The sequence below is a fragment of the Xenopus laevis genome, chromosome 4S (assembly GCF_017654675.1).
Source record: "Xenopus laevis strain J_2021 chromosome 4S, Xenopus_laevis_v10.1, whole genome shotgun sequence".
In the NCBI taxonomy this organism is placed as follows: Eukaryota; Metazoa; Chordata; class Amphibia; order Anura; family Pipidae; genus Xenopus; species Xenopus laevis.
In genome coordinates this window covers 19622995-19636931 of record NC_054378.1, presented here as the reverse complement: position 1 = coordinate 19636931, position 13937 = coordinate 19622995, and positions in this window count along the sequence as shown.

The following is a 13937-nucleotide window of genomic DNA, read 5'->3' as shown; positions in this document are numbered from 1 at the left end:
TGTTTGTTTCCTATGAAAGATTTTGAATCAACTACTGCCATAAGATATTACCTTTAAATATTGCTGTTTTGCAGCAGTTCTGTCCTATTTTATGGCTGAGATTCTAGCTATCTGTATAACAGAGCATTCTGTCCCAGTGGCTGCATAGATCCTATCTGATCCCCATTGGAAGCAGCAGTCCTGCCCTGCTTTATGGCAGCTGAAATTCTAGCTATCTGTATAACAGAGCATTCTGTCCCAGTGGCTGCACAGATCCTATCTGATCCCCGGTGTAAGCAGCAGTCCTGCCCTGCTTTATGGCTGAGATTCTAGCTATCTGTATAACAGAGCATTCTGTCCCAGTGGCTGCACAGATTCTATCTGATCCCCGGTATAAGCAGCAGTCCTGCCCTGCTTTATGGTTGAAACTCTAGGTATTCTAAAAACTCATTTAAACTTATTTACACCCCCCACACCACATACATAATTGATCAACCTGATCAGACCCAGACTAAACTTTTCTCTGTGTTTCTCGGCAACAATAGCAGCTGATAAATAATCTATTTGATCTGGTAATGTTTCCTCACTCATCTGTCACGAGAAGGGTTAATATAACTTGTTTTCTCTCGACTTTGCCAACCAGATGGTAACTAAAATATTAAACAGCCTTAATTGCAATGCACTGAGAAAACTCTGCTATTTTATAATGCTGTGGCTCTTACAAGTACTTGATTTAATAGCAGATCTGTAACAGGGAGCAGCTTGGTGAGAATGGCAATCTGTCCCTTTTATTAATGATGCGATTGGAGAAGGTTCTGCTGTGACTCCACTCACTGACAACCTTGTAATTGGTAGCGTGAGATGATCTTGACTTTCTGTTTATTTATCACTAATTCATTTTCATAATACACCAGGGCACACAAATCAGTTATAAAATATACATCAAAATAATCAAATATCCCTTATGATCCCTTATAATACATAAGTGATACTCAGAGTTCCCTGTATAACTCAGCCTGCAGCCTTGTGCCTTTATATAGTCACAGAACCAGGGGCGGAACTACCGGGGGAGCAGGGGGTGCGAGCGGCGGCCAGTTCCGGGTTTGTGGAGGGGGGCGGGGGCCCGGCTGCGCGTCCTGCGCCAGGGCCCGTCCCCCTCTAGTTCCGTTTTTGCACAGAACCGCTCAGTGACTTGTAATATCCTTATCATTTACAGTAGGGGGTACATTATCCCTTATCATACATGAGATATTCTATAACCTGTACCCTTTCAGTTAATTATCCCCCAGATACTTATGATACAAAGCAAGCATCAGATACATATAAAACCATTGGGGGAATGAGATAAGGCAGAGAGTAATAAGTAAATCAATTGAGCCTTTGATTCCAAAGTCATGGCTCAGCAGCCCTTGAGACACTGTTAGGGATTGTACGATGTGAATAGATCAACCATAGCTCTTAATCATAGTTATAACAGAGATAATGGAACAGATGTGTTCCCCTCCTTTTCAGATGTATATTTACTGTATTTATATATATTAAAAGTGGGTGGAATATCCAAGGATTCCCCTAACTATCATTAACAGAAGAATATTCTCTCTCTAAGAAGATTCTATCTGTTTCCACTGACACAGCATATGAAAACCCTGGTTACTGCACCAACAGATAATTTCTTACCTATATATTTATATTAATATGCATATGGGCACCATTCATTATTGCTGGAGCGCAACTCCCAGCATCCCTGATATACAGTGACTGGCAGATTCAATAAACCAGTGCCAGACCTCACCACAACGAAGTCCGAAATGGCGATTGATTATGTTGTTGCAATTTCCATGTTGAGATCTGCATTTCTACCTAAAGCCATTGATTATGTTAAATTGGGATATTGCATTGATTGCAGAGAAATGTTTCCTACTTGGATATTGTCACTCCTCCCCTCCCCCCACACCTTCAACCTGCTCCCTCTGCGCCACCGCAAACACTTCTAGTGGAATAATGTAAAGGAATTTATTGATGATTTCATAATGATCCATAACCACCGTGTGCTTCATCGCCAATAAATAACATATAGGTGTAATATGATTAATGTTCAGTGAATTGAGGCAGCTTGTGCGAAAAATTGTTTAGGGCCATTGCACACTGGTGTATTAGGGAGTATTATTATGGAGAGATGGTGCCTATAGTAACAGTGTTATAATAGTCTCTGGGAAGGGAGTGTGACTGTGGGATAGCAGGTATAGTAGGGAGAGATGGTGCCTATAGTAACAGTGGGATAATAGTCTCTGGGAAGGGAGTGTGACTGTGGGATAGCAGGTATAGTAGGGAGAGATGGTGCCTATAGTAACAGTGGATAATAGTCTCTGGGAAGGGGGTGTGACTGTGGGATAGCAGGTATAGTAGGGAGAGATGGTGTCTATAGTAACAGTGGGATAATAGTCTCTGGGAAGGGAGTGTGGCGGTGGGATAGCAAGTATAGTAGGGAGAGATGGTGCCTATAGTAACAGTGGGAGAATAGTCTCTAGGTAGGGAGTATGGCTGTGGAATAGTAGGTATAGTAGGGAGAGATGGTGCCTATAGTAACAGTGGGATAATAGTCTCTGGGAAGGGACTGTGGTGGTGGGATAGCAGGTATGGTAGAGAGAGATGATGCCTATAGTAACAGTGGGATAATAGTCTCTAGGTAGGGAGTATGACTGTGGGATAGCAGGTATAGTAGGGAGAGATGGTGCCTACTGTAACAAGTACAGTTAGATGGAAGGGCCTATGCTGACAGTACTTGTAGGTCAGTTGCATAGAGAGTTTGTTCTGCTGATTCTGGGAGATTTTTCTCATGTAAAATTTACATGTAAATGAATAAGAAACTTTTACCTCCCAGCCCTGTCACTGTGTGTAGTAGCAACTCTGAGAAAAGTTTATAGTATTTAGCCTAATACCCCCCCCCCCTCGTGACTCCCTCTCTTTGTTATTAGCATTGAAGTGAAGAGGTTTTCACCTTAAAGTGTCTCATGCAATCTCACTCGAGACTGTAAGTGAGTGGAAAATCAGTAGCATCTGACAAGAAGTTCAATGGCTTCCCTGAAGTACTGGCTGAAAGCAGCCCAGCTCCCTCCGGCCCAGTGTCCCCAGCGGAGCTGTCAATCTAGGCTAAGGAGAGAGAATTTAATTAGCTTTGCAGCTGAACTGCGTCCTGGAGGCCCCCCTACCAATGAGAAACCGCTTAACTATGTGTTGTCATGTAGAGATTCTATTGGGCTTGATAGATTGATATAGATACAGTAGATATATAGATAGACAAATAGATAGATGATAAATGATGTATAAATAAACAGACAGAAAGACAGAAAGATAGATAGATAGATAGATAGATAGATAGATAGATAGATAGATAGATAGATAGATAGATAGATAGATAGATAGATAGATAGATAGATAGATAGATAGATAGATAGATAGATAGATAGATAGATAGATCGATAATGATGATAGATAGATAGATAAATAGATAGATAGATAGATAGATAGATAGATAGATAGATAGATAGATAGACAGACAGACAGACAGACAGACAGACAGACAGACAGACAGACAGATAGATAGATAGATAGATAGATGACAGACAGATAGATGATAGACAGACAGATAGATAGATAGATAGATAGATAGATAGATAGATAGATAGATAGATAGATAGATAGATAGATAGATAGAGATAGAAAGATACAGATAGAGAGATAGATAGATAGATAGATAGATAGATAGATAGATAGATAGATAGATGATAGATAGATAGATAGATAGATAGATAGATAGATAGATAGATAGATAGATAGAGATAGAAAGATACAGATAGAGAGATAAAGAGAGAGAGAGATAGAGAGATAAAGAGAGATATACATAGAAAGATAGTTACTGTCTGTTATTCTACAACTGGGAAAGGCCAGAATATTACAGGCCTGCAAGTGCAGCCTCTGTACCTAGGAAATAACGGGAAGCCTTGTATTAAAGTAGGGATGCAACGAATCCAGGATTCAGTTCTGGATTCGGCCAGGATTCGCCCCTTTGAGGCAGGATTCGGATTCATCTGAGCCGAATCCTAAATTGTATATGCAAATTAGATGCGAGGAGAGAAATCTCGTGACTTTTGGTCACAAAACAAGGAAGTAAATAATGTTTTCCTCTTCCCACCCCAAATTTGCATATGCAAATTAGGATTCAGATTCAGTTCGGTGTTCAGCCTAATCTTTCGCGAAGGATTCTGGGTTCGGCCAAATCCAAAATAATGCATTCGGTGCATCCCTATATTAAAGGGGATCTAAATCCCCAAAAATTCATTGATGTAAACTTAACAGTCTAATACTGCAAATATCTCAGAAACCATTCTAGAGAAAAGCCAAATAAGTGCTGTGATTGGTCATTCGGTAGCCCTATTTGGATTGTCAACCTACATTGAGGCTCTGTTTGACAGTACGTCTGGTTTTTATACAACCAAAACTTGCCTCCAAGCCTTGAATTAAAAAATAAGCATCTGCTTTGAGGCCACTGGGAGCAACATCCAAGGGGTTGGAAAACAACGAGCTACTGGTTGGGGATCACTGCTTTAAGGGGTACTCCTCTTTATACCAGTTTAGAGCTAACAGGCAGAAGGGGTCTATTTCTTGGGGGGGGGAGCGGACATTGTCATTCTAAGTACCTTCCCAATATACAGTCATTTCACATTTTCACTGGATTCATAGTAATTTGCAAATGTCATTGCTATTGAAAGAAGCATCTGTACAGCTATTGATATTGTAGCAGTACCTGACTGAATGACTGACTCCTGCTACACTGTTTGAAGTGTCAGAATCAGAGAACAGAAATGAACAGACAGACACCACTTCCATTAACAATTACACTTACCGGTACACATATCTATAAGTCCACTGAAGATCTTCACTGAAAGTATGTTTCGAAAGGTGATAAGAATGATAGTTTCTTTCATCAAGTGGAGCTGGGATGGAGCAATATACAGACACTTCTCATTCCTATTCCTATTTCATCTTGGTTTCATAATGTTCAGCACTCACTGGTAGTTCCCTTCGCCGTATCAATGTATCTTGGTACTTCATCATCATTACATAATTACATGGACAATGAAACCCCCTGCAGCACAGAATAAACGAATATTCTAATTACCTGGGGGATATCAGCGATGGAGAGTGGGGTGATCAGTAGAAAGAGAATGCCAATGTTTTTATATATATTAGTAACCTTGTTATGAGCTAAGGGGGCCCAGCCTGAAGGCCAGTTAGGGGGAGATTTGGGGTGATGCTTATTTGTGCCCTGGGTACCCCTGGAACTATAGCATGGTGACTGTTACCCCCAATGTTTCTATATATCTGTAACCTTGTTATGAGCTAATGGGGCCCAGCCTGAAGGTCAGTTAGGGGGAGATTTGGGGTGAGTGCTTATTTGTGCTCTGGGTACCCCTAGAACTATAGCAGGGTGACTGTTACCCCAATGTTTCTATATGTCTGTTACCTGGTTATGAGCTAAGGGGGTCCAGCCTGAAGGCCAGTTAGGGGGAGATTTGGGGTGAGTGCTTATTTGTGCCCTGGGTACCCCTGGAACTAAAGCAGGTGATTGTTAAAGTCTGATAAAATGATAATGTTTCAGCAAATACTCAGGGAAACAGAACACAGTTGCATTTAGCACTGACTAAAATCTTCAACGACTGGCAAGCAGACATACATCATTCATTTTTTTATTAAAAACATAAAATATAAATAATATTTATCATGTTTTTCTTTTACCCATTTTCTCAGAAAGAGATTACTTTTTTGTGATGTGCAAACAAAGGGACCCGCATTTCATTTTATTATTTCCAGTGACTTAACATTATCAATATTAGGATTAGCATCAAGGGGATAAGGATGTTCAGCAGAACAGGGCTATCAATCTAAACAGGTCTTAAAGGGACAGTATACCCCATTGTTCAATGTGAGTGGAATGAATAGGGCTTGTGTTTGTGCTCCCCAAATTTTCGGCTTTCAACTGCCCCTCAGTCCACAGAAAATATTTTGGCAAAGCCAGGGCAGGCCTTTATGATATTAAAAGAAATCCTTTCCTTTTAAGAGTCATTTTCACCATTCGCATATTAATAGGACTCATATTTATACATGAATGCAGATGGCTCAGTTGCATAGAAAGTTCTCTAGAACAGAAGGGAGTCAGAAAGAAAGAGAATCGTCGCATCCATAATTCATAGGTGAACCCTTCGGGCTGCAAACGAGCATTTGATCTTTTTTAACTCTGCGCTCAATACACAATCGGAGTGAATTTCACCTCGGAGAGAAATAATTCCATTAAGTGAGAGAAGTTGGGTGGTCCTGGAGGATTTGGGAAACGTATACATAACAGCGCAGTTAATAATAGAGACTGCCCCGAGCAGGGCACGTTCCCTGAAATCTCCTTTACGGAGAAATAAATTTCAGAGTTTCGATTTTAATTGTGAAGTTTGGGTGATATTTGTATTCAATACGTGCAGCCGCGTCTCCTATGGCTTGGCTCAGGAGCGGCCCAGTAATACCTTAATACAAGTCGACTTTCTCTTTTCATAAGGGGATATAGTCTATTTTTTTCAGGTTTGAAGCCAGTTCCTAACCAGGATTAAGGGCAGAAGGTGAGAAAGAGAAGGGGGGGGGGGGCGGTTTCTCAAACTGAGAAGGGGTGCAAAGGTGAAAGAAGTTGGGAAGGATGGGTGAAAAAATACAGTGAGAGAAGTGGAGTGCTAAACATCTATTACACCGTGCTTATAATCCAGACACACCAGTAAGATCACTGCAGAACATACATAATTCATATTGCGTTTACCCCAGACTTGTCATAAGGGTCAATGAGGAAAATGGATTCTTAGCACTGTATTAACACCAGACATGCCAATCAGATCAAAGTAGAAAACTGATTTAGAAAACTAAAATAGCAAAATAGCAACAACAAAAAAAAATAGTAAGATAGGTTGAAAAAAGACACATATACATCAGGTTCAACCATTTAACTTTTTTTAAACTGCCTAACTGCCAGTTGATCCAGAGGAAGGCGAAAAACCCCATCTGAAGCCTCTCCAATTTGCTCAGGGGGGAAAATTCCTTCCTGACTCCAAAATAAAAATCAAAATAGTCCCTGGATCAACTTGTACTATGAGCTATCTCCCATAACCCTGTATTCCTGCACTTGCTAAAAAGCCATCCAACCCCCTTTTAAAAGCTATCTAATGGATCAGCCTGCACTACAGATTCAGGGAGAGAATCCACATCTTCACAGCTCTCACTGTAAAAAACCCCTTCCGAACATTTAGGAACCTCTTTTCTTCTAATCGAAATCGGTGACCTCGTATAGTAAATTAGTAATAGTTTGACTTTGCCAAAGACGTGCTTGTAATACAATTTCAGATACTGTATAATGTCTATTGCATTACCCCCAGATTTGCCAGTGAGATGACTGAGGAATATGGATTCAGAGAATTGTATTAACACAAGACATGCCAATGAGATCAACACGGAAAACAAAATTAGAGCACTGGCTTTCAAACAGATGTGCTTGTAATAGATAATGTAATAATGTCTATTGCATTATCCCCAGACTGAAATGGATGGAATTGATGCAGAGAATTGCATAAACAAAAGAAATGCCACCGAGATCACTGCAGAAAATGCATAAGTCATATTGCATTTACCCCAAACTTGTCAGTAGGGGTTAATGGGGAAAATGGATTCAGAGCATTGTATTAACACCAGACATTCCAATGAGAATCACCACAGAAAACTGATTTAGAACACTAACTTTACCAAAGATGTGCTTGTAATATGATTACAGATAAGGTATAACGTTGATAGCCTTCATTCCAGACTTGCCAGTGAGATAAATGAGGAATATGGATTCAGAGCATAGCATTAACACTAGAAATGCCAGTGAGATCACTGCAGAAAATTATTCAGAATCCTGATTTTACCTCAGATGTGCCTGTAATATCAGTGCAGAAAATAGATATCTATTGCATTATTCTCAGACTTGCCTGTACTCTCACTGTAGAAAATGGATTCAGAGCCTTTTATTAACTCCAGACATGCCAGTGAGATCACTGCAGAAACCACAGAGCACTGATTCAACCATAGACTTACCAGTAAGATCACTGCAAAAATTGATAAAATTGAGTACATTAACCCCAGACTTTCTAGAAAGATAACTGTAGAAAATTGATTCAGAGCATTGCATATGGGTAAGAGTTGGATTTGCTAGTACAGAGAGCTATTTGCCTGGAAACGTTTTTATAAAAATAAAATCAGAGAACTGCATAAATCCCAGACATGCCAATATATCCCTGCAGAAAATGGATAAAGAGCAGTGCATTAACCCCAGACATGCTAGTAATTTCACTGCAAAAATGATAATGTTTTCTGCATTATCCCCAGACTTGCTAGTAAATCACTGTAGAAAATGGATTCAGAGTAATGCATTAACCAAACAATATTTTGGATCTGCTGCCACCGCAGCTGGCCCTAAGCCACTTGCTCACTGTTTCCTAGCTTAGAAAGCTTTTTACCAAATCTGGAAATGCTCTCATCTTGCTTAATGGCAGAAAAGACACTGCATTAACCTCAGACATGCCATTTAAACCACTGCAGATTAGAGGATTCAGAGAAGTGCATTAAGCTCAGAAACTCTTGCCAGAAAATTTATCGCAGAAATTTTCAGCCATACAAAAGAGAGTATTGCATTAACCCCATACATGCCAATAACACCACTGGAAAATGGAAACACTGCCAGACATACAAGAGTACCACCATTTTTCTTCTCTCCTGAAGCCTCCAAACTACTTGAACCTTTCTCCCACCTCTCAGCTAAAGACTGAATGAAGCTCCAGCAAAAGGACTAAATGATATTATATATTTTTCATGTCCCCAGACAGAGATAAGTTACAGGCAGCAGTCAGGGCCCTCCAAAACTTGGAGCCTAAGGCGACTGCTTCAGGTAAAACACCCTTGAGGCAGCTTTGGAAGAAGGGGAAAAATAAGGGCAAGGGGATGAAGGAATAAGAAAACCACAAAAGAAACATGGGGAGAGGACAGCAGAGGAATAAAAAGTGTACATTTATTTACTTTGCTAAGCTCACTTATATCTATCACTGTGCCAATTCATTCTGTTACAGAGAATGCTCTGTTATACAAATAGCTAGAATCTCAGCCATAAAGCAGGGCAGGACTGCTGCTTCCAATGGGGATCAGATAGGATCTGTGCAGCCACTGGGACAGAATGCTCTGTTATACAGATAGCTAGAATCTCAGCTGCCATAAAGCAGGGCAGGACTGCTGCTTCCAATGGGGATCAGATAGGATCTGTGCAGCCTCTGGGACCAATGCTCTGTTATACAGAGTGCATACCGCCCAACATTTTGGAAATAAAAAGAGGGACAAAAAAGTTGTTGTGCGTAGTGTGGCAATTTTTTTGACCACGCCCTTTTTTGTAGCTACACCCCCTAATTACCATGTTAATTTTACAAAATTTCGCAGGTTATAAAAGTTTGAACATATTTCTGTGTTTTTTTTCAGTTATTACAGTTTTGCTAATGAAGGTGAATTGCCCTTTAAGCTGTGAGTCTAATGTTTCCAAGGGACCTGTTATCTGATATTGTTACAATTACTTATTTGCTTATCTAGATATATTTGAATTGTTACAAATGCATCTTTTCTTATGTTGTGGCTGTTCTGGGCTCTCTGCCAAAAGCCAATTAAGTTAGAAACTTTGTTTATTTTTCTGGCTGTTCAGCACAAAGAAAAACAGGATTTTCCAGTAAAAATGAGGGACTGTAGGTTGACCTGTCAAACCTATAGATAGATAGCTAGAATCTCAGCCATTAAGCAGGACATGACTGATGATTCCAATAGGGATCAGAAACAATCTGTGCAGCCACTGGGACAGAATGTTATACAGATTGCTAGAATCTCAGCTAGGGTGGGCACCTGGCTGGTATTTTACCTTTCTGGCCGGTTATATATTATGGCTGATCCCAATGTTATTAATAGGGAAAAAAGATAAATATATAGGAAGGCCGGTATTTTTTTCCAGAAAAGGTGGCAACCCTAATCTCAGCTGTCATAAAGCAGGGCAGGACTGGTGCTTACAATGGGGATCAGATATGATCTGTGTAGCGGCTGTAGCCACTGGGACAGAATGCTCTGTTATACAGATAGCTAGAATCTCAGCTGCCATAAAGCAAGGCAGGACTACTGCTTCCAATGGGGATCAGATAGGATCTGTGCAGCCACTGGGACAGAATGCTCTGTTATACAGATAGCTAGAATCTTAGCCATAAAGCAGGGCAGGACTGCTGCTTCCAATGGGGATCAGATAGGATCTGTGCAGCCACTGGGACAGAATACAGATAGTTAGCCATAAAGCAGGGCAGGGCATGAAAGTTAAAGGAATATAATGCAGAAAGTTCCTGGAGCAGAAGGCAGGATATAAGTCATTACAATGAGTAGGGGGTGTTTATAAGTAATGTATGTATTTCTGCTCAGCAGGTTGTGCAGGAAATGTAAATATTCACTGTATCACAGCTTAATGTCAGGTTTTAGCTAAACATTTGTCCAATAGGAAACATCACTGTGCAATATGTTTCTGGGGACAGATTCAATGTGGTTATAAAAGCAATGTAATGTCCTTACAACAGGGAACAGTAAGTAGAGAGGAGCAGTTACGCCTGTGACAGTTAAATCATTTCTGGGTGGAAATTCATTTCAGCAGCGATGCCAATCAGTGTCTGTCTGTCCATGTGTCTGTCTGTCTCTCTGTCTCCTCATTCCTAGCAGCCTCCCCTCCTGTAATGAGACATTCCGTGCAATGTAATCGTGTGACTGGGCAAGAATCTCAGCATATTTCTGTCAGGTTGGAATAGCTGCGGGTTGCCCTGGCACAGACGGTAGATTTATTTTGCCGGTTTAGTCAATTTTGTAGTTGAACAAGCAACATTTCTTATCAAAGCTCCTTCCAAGTGAGGCTGCGGCTCACACAAACATTTCTTTATCTCGCAGCAGATGTTCCCCAGAAATATATTGTCTCCCCGAGTCCAATTCGTATCTTATCCGAGGCCTTTCTGCTTTTATAGTCTGCTGCATTAGGAGGGGAGAGGGAGCGATAGCAGGGACCGAGAGAGCTGAATTGCTTCCCCAAGCCTTAATGAAAATCCGTCCATGGCTAAATGGTAATGCATTAAGCCAGGGGCTCAATATATAGTGAATAAAGTACCCCCTATTGTAAAATATAAGGATATTATAAGTTACTGAGGAGGCCGAAGGCCGAGTGCTTTTATACAGATCATGGAACTCCGAGATGACTTCTAATATCCTCATATTTTCCAACAAGGGGTACTTTAATATAATACACAAGTTTTAACGAGTCATGTGACAAAAATTACATCACTACTCACCATTTATAACAGATGACATCAGTAGTCACCGTTTAAAAGTATATAATTTACAAGATATGCATGGCTCTTGAGTATTATATATATAAAAATATATATATATATATACATATATATACATATATAAATGTAAAGGCTGTGCTCAGTGCCGATATGTACTCACGGGCCCAGAGTTTGATCATCCCCATCGAGATAAGAAATACAAAATTAGGGGCTATAATACATGTGATACGAACTTGTGATACGAATTTGTCCATGTGGGTTGGTCTATGTTGGGGAAACCACACAAAAGGTGAGGGACAGATTTTCCCAACATAGATCAACCATAAATATGGATAATAGATCATTGCCAGTTTCCAGACATTGCTTAGATCAGGGTCATACATCTGATGACCTGAGATTTAGGGTCATCCAATACGTTCCAAATCTCAAGAGAGGAGGGGATCGCACTTTAGCATTGAAAAGGGCAAAAGTTAAATGGATTGATAGGCTAGGTACTCTCTGTCCACAGGGTTTAAATCGTGATTTTGATCTGCATTTGTTTTTGTAAGTATTTTATGGAATTTATATCAATAGTTCAATGTATAGATGTAACTCAAACTGGTCAGGATATAGTGAAAAATGTCCATGTAATTTGCTGTTATCGCTATTTACTTTGTTGTAACTATGGACCTAAGATAGCAACGGGAGGGTGGAGAGATGCGGCCACTTACGTGCAGATCCATCCCTATTATGAGGACGCGTCATCACAGTGACTGGCTACTTGTGACGACCGGCACCCAATACCAGAACATATGCCAAGTACCCTGGTCTCGGCTCGGCTTCACCAGTAGTGTGACCACCGTTGGGCTTCGGGAGGAGCCCTCAGCTTACATGGGTGCCACCTGGACTTAACGAGGGGAACAAGGCGAGATGTTCTGGCTGGCAAAGGGGCACGGCTATTAGCAGAGTCTTTTGGGCCGAAGGTCACAGTACAAATGGAGCAGGCAAAGAAATCGTCAAAACAGGCAGGCAGGCAGATATCAAGAATTGTCAGGCAGGCAAGGGTCAAAACCGGGTATTCAAACAGATGGGGTCAGGCAGAAAGAGTAGTCGAGATGCAGGCAAAAGTAAGGATTCGGATATCAGAATTGTCAGAAACAGGCAGGGATCAAAACCAGAATAACAGACACAAGTTTCACAGGAACAGACAGCACAAGGCTTCAGGAACCACAGAATCAAGATTCTATCAGGGGCAAGGGGCTGTACACAGAATGGCCCTTAAATAGTTTCAAATTTCGCACCAAACGTGCGCCAAAAACGTGCTGGCGCAAACACGCCAGCGTGCCTGCGCCTTTAAGAGGCGCGCAGGCACGCCCTGCGTGCCCTAGAAACCTAGCTCAAGGACCATGCGGGCCGCCGCACAGGTATCCCCATACCCCTCACACTACGTCTGCTCCGCCTGACAAGGAAGTAATCTGTTTGTGCAATGGAGTCCTACACGCTACTACACGATACAAACGCTTGAGAAAGGGAATAGATGTTTCCCGAAACGTCGCGTGAGTGTGGACGAATCTAGCGTTATTACTGGACTTCAAACAGATAAGTGTTATGTTACAAATGACGCTTTTGTTACATTTTAAACAAGCTAATAAATGCTATGTCTTAACTACGGAGTGCGACCTGGTTGGACAGATATTGTATGAAGAGCGGAATTACTCACCGCCATTTGGATCAGCACCCTACTTATTGCTTTATATTGTAAATCTTTTGGAATAGTGCATCACAGCTGTTGGAACTGTATATATATATATATATATATATATATATATATATATATATATATATATATATATCTATATATATACAATCCAAAACATGAATTACATCATACTTCACGAAGAATCCGCACTCTCTGGACTTAAAAATAAATAAATAATTATTTTATAATAATCATAATCTGAAACGTCAGATTGAAGTTCTGTTAATAAATGATTATTGTGGATTCTTCCTGAAGTATGATATATATAATACACAAAAGCAATGAATATCCTGTAAATTATATCCTTATAAACGGTGAGTTCTGATGTCATCAGTTATAAACGGTGCGTTCTGATGTCATTTCTGTCACATGACTCATTGAAATTTGTGTATTATAATAAACAAAGTACCACCAGTTGCAAAATATGAGGATATTATAAGTTACCTTGGCCTCGTGTTTTTATATGGTCATGAAACTCCTTGGTAACTTTTAATATCCTTATATTTTACAAGAGGGGGTACGTTATTCACTATATATATATATATATATATATATATATATATATATATATACACAGTATATAAATATATTACCCCCAGAATCCCCCGATGGCCGGCTTTGCAAAGAAGTCAGTAGACAAAAGTGGAACTGAAAGGGTTAATTTAATATGTTAGCCTGTTAAATGGAAGGCAGATCAGAGTGCTATATATTCAAGGAGCACCAGAGAGGGCCCTATTAACTAAGCAGTAGGG